A 12348-nucleotide genomic window follows, 5' to 3' on the forward strand; every position below is an offset into this window, starting at 1 on the left:
TAATTTGGGTCCTCTCTCTCTTTTTTTTTAGTAAGTCTGGCTAAAGGTTTTTCGATTTTGTTTATCTTCTCTAAATACCAACTCTTGGATTCATTTATCTTTTGTATTGTTTTTCTGGTTTCTATTTCATTTATTTCTGCTCTGATCTTTATTATCTCCTTCCTTGTGCTCCCTTTGGGCTTATTTTGCTGTTCTTTTTCCAAATCCCTTAAGTGTGACGATAAACTGTTGAGTAGTGATGTTTCTTGTTTCTTAGGTAGGCCTGCAATGCTGTGAATTTCCCTCTTAGGACTGCTTTTGCGACATCCCATAGATTTTGGGTCATCGTGTTTTCATTTCCGTTTGTCTCGAGATATCTTTTGATTTCTTCCTTGATCTCCTGCTTGACCCATTCATTATTTAGTAATAAGTTATTCAGCCTCCATGAATTGGTCTGTCTTTCAGTTTTTTTCCTGTAGTTTATTTCTAATTTCATAGCACTGTGATCAGTGAAGACAATTGGTATTATTTCAATTTTCTTAAATTTATCAAGTCTTGTTTTGTGGTCTATCTTGGAAAATGTTCCATGTGCACTTGAGAAAAACGTGTATTTTGCAGCATTAGGGTGAAAAGCTCTGAAAATATCCATTAAATCCAAGTGGTCCAATGTGTCATTTAAGGCTGTTGTTTCCATATTGATTTTCTGTCTGGAAGACCTGTCCCTTGTGGTCAGAGGTGTGTTGAAGTCCCCTACTATGATAGTGTTTCTGTTGATCTCTGTCTTTATGTCAGTCAGTATCTGTTTTATATATTTAGGTGCTCCTATGTTGGGTGCATAGATGTTTACTAGGGTTATGTCCTCTTGTCGGATCGATCCCTTTATTATTATATAGTGCCCATCTTTATCTTTTAATATGTTCTTCATTTTAAAGTCTATTTTGTCAGATATAAGTATTGCAACTCCAGCTTTTTTCTCATATCCATTTGCATGAAATATCTTACTCCAACCCTTCACTTTCAGCCTGTGTGTATCTTTTGTTCTGAGGTGAGTCTCTTGTATACAGCATATACAAGGGTCTTGCCTTCTTATCCAGTCAGCCACCCTATGTCTCTTGATTGGAGCATTTAATCCGTTTACATTTAAAGTGATTATTGATAGGTACATAGTTATTGCCATTTTTAAATTTGTAGTTAGGTTGTTTTGATCTTTCTTCTATTTACATAAGTCCTTTTAGTATTTCTTGCAATGCTGGCTTGGTGGTGATAAATTCCTTTAGCTTATTTTTTTCTGGGAAGCTCTTTATCTCTCCATCAACTTTAAATGATAGCCTTACTGGATATAGCAACCTAGGTTGTAGGCCTTTGTTTTCCATCACTTTGAGTATCTCCTGCCACTCCTTCCTGGCCTTCAATGTTTCTGTAGAAAAGTCTTTTGATAGTCTTATGGGAGTTCCCTTGTATGTAACCTTCTGTCTTTCTCTTGCTGCTCTTAGGATTCTCTCTTTTTCTTTAAGCTTTGCCATTTTAACTATAATATGTCTTGGTGTGGACCTGTTTGGGTTAATCCTGGTTGGAACTCTCTGCACTTCCTGGGCTTGTATGTTGGTTTCCTTCATCAGGTTGGTTAAGTTTTCGGACATTATTACTTCAAATATGTTCTCAATCCCTTGCTTCCTCTCTTCACCTTCTGATATTCCTATGATGTGCATGTTGTTGCGCTTGATGTTATCCCCGAGGTCTTTTAAACCATCCTCATTGTTTTTTATTCTTTTTCCTTTCTGTTGTTCTGTTTGGGTGATCTCTGCTAACTTGTCTTCTAAGTCACTGATTCGATCCTCTGCTTCATCTAACCTGCTTGTAATTCCTTCAAGTGAGTTCTTAATTTCGGTAATTGTGTTGTTTAGTTCTAACTGGTTGTTCGTTATGATTTCTACATCCTTCTTTATGTCTTCTGTAAGCTCCTTAAACATTCTTATCAACAGTGTTCTGAACTGTAACTGAAAGGTCGGTTACCTCTGCTTCCTTTGGTTCCAGTTGTGGAGGTTTCTTCTGTTCTTTTATTTGAGACGTGTATCTTTTTTTTCCCCATTCTGGCTGACTCTCTGTGTTTGCTTTGAATTGTTAGGAAGCTCCCCAGAGTTCTTAGTTATTGGTAGGTTATCGTATGTAGTATGTGTCCTTTATTTTTGATTTGCACTACTTCGTTCTTCTCCTCTGCGTGTGCTCCAAAGGTGACTCTTGTGTTGTGTATATTGTCCTGTTCAAGAAGATCTTTAATTGCTTTTTGCTTGTGAGTAGGTGGGGTTAACTCCTAGGCTGACTCGTGAGACTTGGCACTGCCCACCGCAGGGCGTTCTTCTGTGTGAGGGTTGACCACTTAACTGTGGTTTGGTCTCTTTGGGCGCTTGTGCCTGCAGAGGATTCCCTCTGAGTGTGTGACTTGTAGGTCAAACCCAGTAGTACTCTGGTTTGGTGTGGAGTTGTCCTCTGGATATTTTGAATCTTGTGTCTCTTAAGCTGTGCCCTCCTGGTTTTTGTGTGCTCTGTTCCGCCCTGGGATCCCATGCTTCTTTGGAACTGTGGGGTGCCACCACAGTTTTCATCACAGCCGCTGTGGAGAAAATGGAACCCTCATGCACTATTGGTGGGAATGCAGATTGGTGCAGCCACTCTGGAAGGCATCGTGCTTATTCCTCAAAAAATTACAAATAGAATTACCATATGACCCAGTAATCCCTCTCGTGGGTATCCATCCAAAAAATCTGAAAACATTTATCCGTAAAAATATATGTGGATTACATCATATAAAGGGTGGCATGTGGTGAGCCTCTTGAAATCTCCCCTGGAATTTACAACAGATTGAACAACTGTAATTCCACAAAGGATTCCCTGTGAAGCAGACAGGCAAGACTCATGGGGGCCCAACTGAAATCACCTAAAGGTGACCAAATTAGGCGAGTGGAGAAGCAGGGAAGCGGGAAGTGTGGAGATGTGCGCTGTGCAGGCAAATGTCGCAGACCTAGCTCGGAGGTCCAAGCTCGCTGCATTCCAGAACTACTGGAGTTGAGGGAGAGGGAATAACTCAGATGCTAGTGCTCCACTTATTTCCCACAGTTCCACCTGAATGATCACTATATAACCAGGTGAACCCAATGCTCCTGTCAGAGACCTCAGAGTAGACTGAGGGGAAAATGGTGAAAACAGCGGTTTAAGCCCTCATTACCAAGGAGAGAAAGGAAGGTTTATCCACGGAGCCTAGCTGCACCTTATCCACCCTCCCAGAGCTCTCCGCAAACCCATGGTCCCAGTGCTAGATGTAGAATGGTGACAGTGTTGAATCAAAAGAACAGAACATTTGCAAGCCTGAGAACTGTGACCATCAGCCACGGACTTGGACTCGCAGCACAAAAAGTCCTGGTGAAGGGGAGAGAAACTTTGGAGGACTGGCTGTGGTGGTTGTTGCCTCCATTGCTCTGGGCCACATATCTCAACCTACCTGACCCTGTACCTACCTATCTGTGTGTAAACAGAGCCAGTAAAACACCCAACCTCTGAATCTGGTGCATAAAAAGCTTTGGAACTTCAGAAACTCTCCACATCCCCCCATGGATGTGGTGCACAGTGACCCAGGGGAACTGTTCACAGAGGAGAAACCCACCTTCCATGGAATCACCCCATTATGTGAGAAGTCAGATGAGTGCAGAGAAAATATAACACTATAGCGTGAGAGAGAATAAAAGGCTGCAGTCAAAGAGAAAATAAAACATTCTACCAACACCTACAGGAAAACCAAAGAAAGACCTATTTCTATCCACCTGTTGCAGAACCCAATTTAGTAGATGCCTAGGAAGAGAAATACGAATTCATTAATTGCCATGGATAACCAAAGTAAGAAGAGAGCTCAGAAAGAAAAGGAAAAGCTTCCAGAAAAGGAACTTAAAGACATGGAAAAGTGTGACTTAAAGGACAGAGAATTCAAGATTGCAGTTCTGAAAAAACTCAACGAAAAAACTCAAGAAAACACAGACAGGCAGTTTAATGAACTCAGAAACACAATCAAAGAACAAAATGAATATTTTACCAAAGAGATTGAAATTTTAAAAAAGACCAAAAAGTATTTCTGGAGACTAAGAGGTCAATAAAGAAATGAAGAATGAAATAGCCAGCTTAGGTAGTAGAGTTGACCAGATGGAGGAAAGAATCAGTGACATCAACAATAGAAATCTAAAAATGACAAAGATGGAAGAAGACAGAGATTAGAGACTTAAAAGATATGAAAGAACTCTACAAGAACTTTCTCCATCAGAAAGAGCATTATAAGAATAATGGACATACCAGAAAGAGAAAAAAGGGAGAAGGAACAGAGAGTATACGCAAAAAAATAATTGACGAGAACTTCCCAATCTTGTGGAAAGAACTGGATCCTTGCATCCAAGAAGCAAATAGAACACCTAATTACCTCAATCCCAAAAGACCTTCTCCAAGACATATTTTATTAAAGCTGCCAAAAATTAACCACAAAGAATGAATCCTCAAAGAAACCAGGGAAAACAGGACGGTAACCTACAAAGGAAAGCCTATTACGTTATCATCAGATTTTTCAGTAGAAAAATCTTTACAAGCCAGGAGGGAATAGAATCAAATGTTCAAACTATTGAAAGGGAGAAATTATGAGCAAAGAATAATATATCCAGAAAAGATACCCTTTAGATATGAAGTAGGGATAAAGACCATACAGAAGCTTAGGGTATTTTGTAAAACATGACCTGCACTACAAGAAATACTGAAGGAGACTATTCAAACAACATAAATAGGGATATTTTGTGACAAGAAAAACATAAAAGGGGGAGAGTAAAGCTTGAACTGGAATATGGGAATGGAGAAAGTAAGCATGCTGATGAAAATGGAATACTCTAAATATGAAAGTATCTTTTACATAAACTTAATGGTAACCACTCAAAAAATCCAGAACTGAAATATATAGTATAATTGAAGAAGAAAGCATAGGTAAAAATCACAGAATAGCACCACACTGAAATAACAGACAACAACAAAAAGGGAAAGACACAATGCAGACACAGTCTTACCAGAAAACTACAGATAGAATGATAGGAAATCCTCATATATCAATAATCACTCTAAATGTAAATGGACTGAGATCACCAATAAAAAGACACAAGGTAGAAGATTTGATCAAAAATTTACCCAACCATATGCTGCCTTCAAGAGACACATCTCAGCTACAAGGACAAATATAGACTGAAAGCGAAAGGGTGGAAACTGACATTCTAAGCAAATGGTATCCAGAGAAAAGCAGGTTTTCCCATACTGATATTAGGTGAAATAGAATTCCCTCTAAAAACGGTAAGCAGAGACAAAGATGGACATTTCATAATGAGAAAGGACACTATACAACAAAGAGACATAATAGTCATCAATATTTATGCCCCAAAACAGGGAGCACCGAAATATACCAAGCAACTACTAACAGAACTACAGTGAAAAATTGACCAAAACACAATTACAGAAGGGGACCTAAATACACCATTGACAGCTATGGATAGAGGATCCAAACCGAAAATAAAGAAAGAAATATCAATCAAAAATGACATTAGATGAAATGGACATAATTAATATTTATAGAGCACTTCATTCTAGAACATCAGACTACACATTCTTTTCTAGTGTACATGGAACATTCTGAAGGAAAGACCATATTTGGGGACATAAATCTGGCCTCAGCAAATTTAATAAGATTGAAATGATGCCAAGCATATTTCCCAATCTCAAGGCTTTGTAATTGGATATTAACTTCAAAAAGAAAGCAGGAAAAACCACAAATATGTGGAGATTAAACAACACACTTTTAAAGAACGATTCAGTCAAAGAAGAAATAAGAGGAGAGATGAAAAAAATACATAGAAACAAATGAGAATGAAAATACATCCTACCTATATTTTTGGGATGCATGGAAAGTAGTTTAAAGAGGAAAATTTATATCATTTCAGGCCTATCTCAAGAAACAAGAAAAATCCGAAATAAATACCTCACGTTACAGATATAAGAACTACAAAAGAGGAACAAATGAAACCCAAAGTCAGAAGAAGGAGGAAAATAACAAAATCAGAGCAGAACTAAATGAAATAAAGAACAAAAAGACAATAGAAAAAACTTAATGCAACAAAGAGATGGTTCTTGAAAAGTTTAATAAAACTGAGAAACCCTAGGCTAGACTCACTAAGATAAAAAGAGAAAAGACACAAATATACAAAATCAGAAATGAAAGAGGGGAATTTACCACGGATGATACAGAAATACAAAGGATCATCGAAGAATACTATGGAGGTCTATATGTCACCAAATTCAATACTCTAGAAGAAATGGAAAGCTCGTAGAAACATATAGCCTTCCTAGGCTGAAGGACAAAAATTGGAAAATCTATATAGACCGATCACCAGTAAGAAAACTGATTCATCATCTGACACCATCCCAAAAGCAAAAGTCTGGGACTAGATCTCTTCACTAGTGAATTCTACTAAGCATTCAAACAGGGTCTGATACCTCTCCTACTCAAACTCTTCCAAAAAATTGAAGAAGAGAATATACTCCCTAACTCAATTTATGAGGCCAACATTACCCTGATACCAGAACCTGATAAGGACAACACAAAAAGAGAAAATTACTGACCATTATCTCTGATGAATATAGACGCAAAAATCATAAACAAAATTTTAGAAAATCGAATGCAACAATGCGTTAAAAAGATTATACATCACAACCAATGCGGTTCATCCCAGGGGCATAAGAATGGTTCAACATATGGAAATCCATCAATGTGATACATCACATAAACAAAATAAAGGACCAAAATCATATGATTATATGAATAAATGCTGAAAAAGTATTTGACAAGATACAACATCCATTTATGATTAAAACACTTATTGAATAGATATGAAAGGAAAATATCTTAACAAAATATGGCCATCTAGGTCTAACCCTCAGCCAATATCATAATTAATGGTGGAAAACTGAAGCCCTTTGCTCCACATTCAGGAATATGACAGCTCTGTCCCCTATCACCTCTGCTTTTCAACTTAATATCGAAGTCCTAGCCAGAGCAATCAGACAAGAGAAACAAATAAAGGAATCCAAATTGGGAATGAAGAAATTAAATTGTCACTTTTTGCAGATGACATGATGCTATATATAAAAAACCCTGAAGAATCCACCAAAAAGTTATTAAAAACAATAAATGAATACAGTAAAGTTGCCAGCTTCAAAGTCAACGTACAAAAGTCCATTGCATTCCTATATACTCACAATGAAATTGCAGAAAAAGAAAGAAAAATCAATCACTTTTGCAGTTGTAACAAAAGGAATAAAATACTCAGGAATAAACTTAACCAATGATGTGAAAGTCCTATATACTGAAAACAATTTTTAAGACATTTTTAAAAGCATTGAAGAAGACACAACAAAATGGAAAAACATTCCATGTTCATGGATTGGAAGAATCAACAAAGTTAAAATGGCCACATTATCCAAAGCGTTATACAGATTTAATGCAATCTCCATCAAAATCCTACTGGCATTTTTTAAATAAATAAAACAAAAAAACCTTCAGATTTGTATGGAACTACAAAACACCCTGAATAGCCAAAGCAATCCTATGAAAAAGAAAATGCTAGTGGTATCACACTCCCTGACTTCAGCTTGTACTACAGGGCAACAATAATGTAAACAGTATGGTATTGCCAAATAAATACCAGACAAACACACCAATGGAATAGAATTGAGAACCCAGAAATAAAGCTACATGAATATGGACAGAGAAATATTGACAAAGAAACCAGAAACATACAATGGAGAAAATACAGTCTCTTCAATAATTTGTGTAGGGATAATTGGAAAGCCACATGCAAAAGAGTGAAACTAGATTGCTATCTGTCACCATGTGCCAGAATTAATTCAAAATGGATCAAAGACTGAATTATAAGACCTGAAACAATAAACTGCATAGAAGGAATCATAGCTCCTAAACTTATGGACCTCGGGTTCAAAGAGCATTTTATGAATTTGGCTTCAAAGGCAACGGAAGTAAAAGCTAAAATAAATGAATGAGACAACATGAAATAAAAAAGCTTCTGCACAGCAAAAGAAACCATCGACAAAATAAAGAAGCAACCAACCAAATGGGAGAAGATTTTTGAAACTAACACCTCTGATAAAGGGCTATTATCCAAAATGCGTAAGAACTCATACCACTCAACAACAGAAAAGCAAACAATCCAATTAGAAAATGGACTGAAGGCTTGAATAGACATTTCTCCAAAGAAGACATACAAATGGCAAAGACACATAAGAAAAAATGCTCAACATCACTAAACAGAATAGAAATACAAATAAAAACCACAGTGAGGTATCACCTCACCCTATTTTGAATGGCGATCATCAACAAGACTAATAGTAACAAGTGTTAGACAGGCTGTGGAGAAAAAGGAACCCTCATACCCTGTTGGAGGGAATGCAGATTGGTGCAGCTGCTATGGAAGGCAGTGCGGATGTTACTCAAAAAATTAAGAGTAGAATTACCATACGACCCACCAATCACTCTTCTGGTACCTACCCAAAAAATCTGAAAACATTTATCCATAAAGACAAGGGTGCTCCAATGGTCACTGCAGCTTTATTTATGGTGGACAAGACTGGAAAAATCAAATTATCCTATTGGTTGTTACCGTGTTTCCCCAAAAATAAGACCTAGTCGGTCCATGAGCTCTAATGCGTCATTTGTAGCAAAAATTAATATAAGACCCAGTCTTATTTTAATATAATATAAAAGAGGTTCTTATTCAATATAATGTAATATAAGACTGGTGTTTAATATAATATAATATAATATAATATAATATAATATAATATAATATAATATAATATAATACTATGTCATATGTAAATTTTTGCTCCAAAAGATGCATTAGAGCTGATGGTCCAGCTTGGTCTTACTGTCAAGGAAACATAGTGGATGAATTGATAATGAGGTTGTAGTATATATACACAATGGATTACTATTTGGCCATAAAAAAAGATGAAATAGTACCATTTGCAGCAACAAGGATGGAATTTGAGATTATAATGCAAAGCAAAATAAGTCAGAGAGAAATAGTCCAGAGCCATATGACTTCACTGATACGTGGTATACGAAGCTGAAAACAACAAACAAGACAAAGAAATGAAGAAACAGAAACTCATAGACATAGACAGTAGTTTAGTGGTTACCAGAGGATAATGGGGGGTAATGGGTTCAAATATATGGTGATGGAAGAAGAACTGACTCTGGGTGGTGAACACACAGCATGAGACATAGATGATGTATTATAGAATTGTACACCTGAGATCTATGTCACTTCACTAACAATTGTCACCCCAATAAACTTCAATTTAAAAAACTAAAAAAAAAGAATGGGTAGAGGACATGAATAGACATTTCTCTAAAAAGGACATACAGGAGACATCATCAAAATGGCAGCGTGAGGTGAGCCTCTGTAAAGCTCCCCTGGAATTTACAACTAATCGAACAACAATAACTCCACAAAGGACTCCCTGCACAGCAGACAGGCAAGACGAAGAGGCCCACTACTGAATTCACCTAAAGGTGGGCAAATCACACGAGCGGGGGAGGCGGGAAAGGAGAAGTGTGGAGACGGAGCTGCGCGGGCGAAAGACGCAGACCTAGCTCAGTGCTCCGAGCTCACTGCATCCCGGAACTACCGCAGCTGTGGGAGAAGTAAGAACTCAGACTGCTAGGGCTCCACTAATGGCCCACAGGGCTGAGGGGGCAGCATATAACACGGCTGAACCTAACGCTCCAAGCAGAGACCTCGGAGAAAAGACTGAGAAAAGAAGGCTGAAAACGGTGGTTTCAGCCCTCACTGCCGAGGAGAGAACAGAGGCCTTGGGCACTGAGACTAGCCGCCCCCTCCTTAACCTCCAGAGCTCGCCCCGCCCCCACCTGCCCGGTGCTAGAAGCGGAACAGTACCAGTGTCAGATCAAAAGAATACTGCTGTTCTGAGAACTGTGGACCACAGACACAGATTCGCAGCCCAACTAATTCTGGCAAAGGGGAAGGAGCTGTGGAAGCAGGACCAGCTGTGGTGAGGGTCACAGCAATTGCTCTGTGCCACTTCTCACAACTCACCGTGCCCCAGCCCCACCTATCCGGGTGGATCCCTGCAGGAGTAAACAGAACTGCTGAAACACACAGGCTCTGAATCTGGTGCAGGAAGAGCTTTCGAACTTCAAAAGCTCTCTGCATATCCACACGGACACTGGGCCCTGTGACCCAGGCAAACTATTAACGGAGACAAAGCCTGTCTCCCAGGGAATCCCCCCATTGTGTGAGAAGCTGGAATAGTGTGGAGAAAACATAGCAGTACCGTGTGAGAGAGAAAAAACGGTGCAGTCAGAGAGAAAATAAAACATTCTACCAACAAGGACTGGAAAACAAAAGAAAGACCTCTTCCTATCAACCTGTTGCAGAAGCCACTCCCGTAGATGTCTAGGAAGAAAAATAATAAATTAGTAATTGCCATGAATAACCAAGGCAACAAGACAGCTCAGAAAGAAAGTGAGAAGTCCCAGAAAAGGAACTTAAAGATATGGAAATATGTGACTTAAATGACAGAGAATTCAAGATTGCTGTTCTGAAAAAACTCAACGAGATGCAAGAAAACAGGCAGTTTAATGAACTCAGAAAAACAATCAAAGAACAATATGAGCATTTTACGAAAGAGATTGAAATTTTAAAAAGGAGCCAAATAGAATTTCTGGAGATTAAAAACTCAATAGAAGAAATCAAGAGTGAAATAACCAGCTCAGGTAGTAGAGTTGACCAGATGGAGGAAAAAATCAGTGACATCGATGATAGAAACCTGGAAATTACAAAGATGGAAGAAGAAAAAGACTTGAGACTTAAAAGAAATGAAAGAACTCTACAAGACCTTTCTAACTCCATCAGAAAGAGCAATATAAGAATAATGGGCATACCACTAGGAGAAGAAAGAGAGAAGGGAACAGAGAATATATTCAAACAAATTGTTGATGAGAACTTCCCAAACTTGTGGACAGAAATGGATCCTCGAATCCAAGAAGCAAATAGAATACCTAATTACCTCAATCCCAACAGGCCTTCTCCAAGGCACATTGTATTGAAGCTGTCTAAAATCAATGACAAAGAAAAAATCCTCAAGGCAGCCAGGGAAAAGAAGACGGTAAACTACCAAGGAAAGCCCATTAGATTATCATCAGGTTTTTCAGCAGAAACTCTACAAGCCAGGAGGGAGTGGAAAGAAATATTCAAACTATGAAAAAGAGAAATTATAAGCCAAGTACAATATATGCAGCAAAGATATCCTTTAGATATGAAGGATGAATAAAGACCTTTCCAGATATACAGAATCTGAGGGGATTTTCTCATACATGACGTGCACTACAAGAAATACTAAAGAAGGCTGTTCGACCACCATCAACAGGGACAATTTGTGGCAAGCAAAACATAAAAAGGGGGAGAGTAAGGCCTGAACCAGAATATGGAATGGAGAAAGTAAGCATGCTGAAGAAAATGGAATACTCTGAATATGAAACTTTCTTTTACTTAAACTTAAGGGTAACCACTCAAGAAAAATCCAGAACTGAAATTCATACTGTAATAAAAGAAGAAACAGAGGGAAACATCATAGAACACCACCACACAGAAATAATAGACAACAACAAAAAGGAAAAGAAACAATGGAGACTCAGCCTTACCAGAAAACTAAAGATAGAATGACAGGGAATACTCACATATGAATAATCACCTTAAATGTAAATGGACTGAACTCACCAATAAAAAGGCACAGAGTAGCAGATTGGATCAAAAAACGAAACCCAACCATATGCTGTCTCCAAGAGGCACATCTCAGCTACAAGGACAAGCATAGACTCAAAGTGAAAGGGTGGAAATTGACACTCCAAGCAAATGGTACCCAGAGAAAATCAGGTGTAGCCATAATGATATCAGATGAAACAGACTTCAGGGTGAAAAAGAGAAAAAGAGACAAAGATGGACATTTCATAATGGTAATGGGGACTATACAACAAGAAGACATAACAGTCATCAATATTTATGCCCCCAATCAGGGAGCACCGAAATATACCAAGCAACTACTAACAGAACTAAAGGGAGAAATTGACCAAAACACATTATACTAGGGGACATCATTGACAGCTATGGATACATCATCCAAACAGAAAATAAATAACGAAATGGTAGCCCTAAATGACACATTAGATGAAATGGACGTAATTGACATATACAGAGCACTTCA

Source organism: Rhinolophus ferrumequinum, chromosome X (genome assembly GCF_004115265.2).
Source record: "Rhinolophus ferrumequinum isolate MPI-CBG mRhiFer1 chromosome X, mRhiFer1_v1.p, whole genome shotgun sequence".
Lineage (NCBI taxonomy): Eukaryota > Metazoa > Chordata > Mammalia > Chiroptera > Rhinolophidae > Rhinolophus > Rhinolophus ferrumequinum.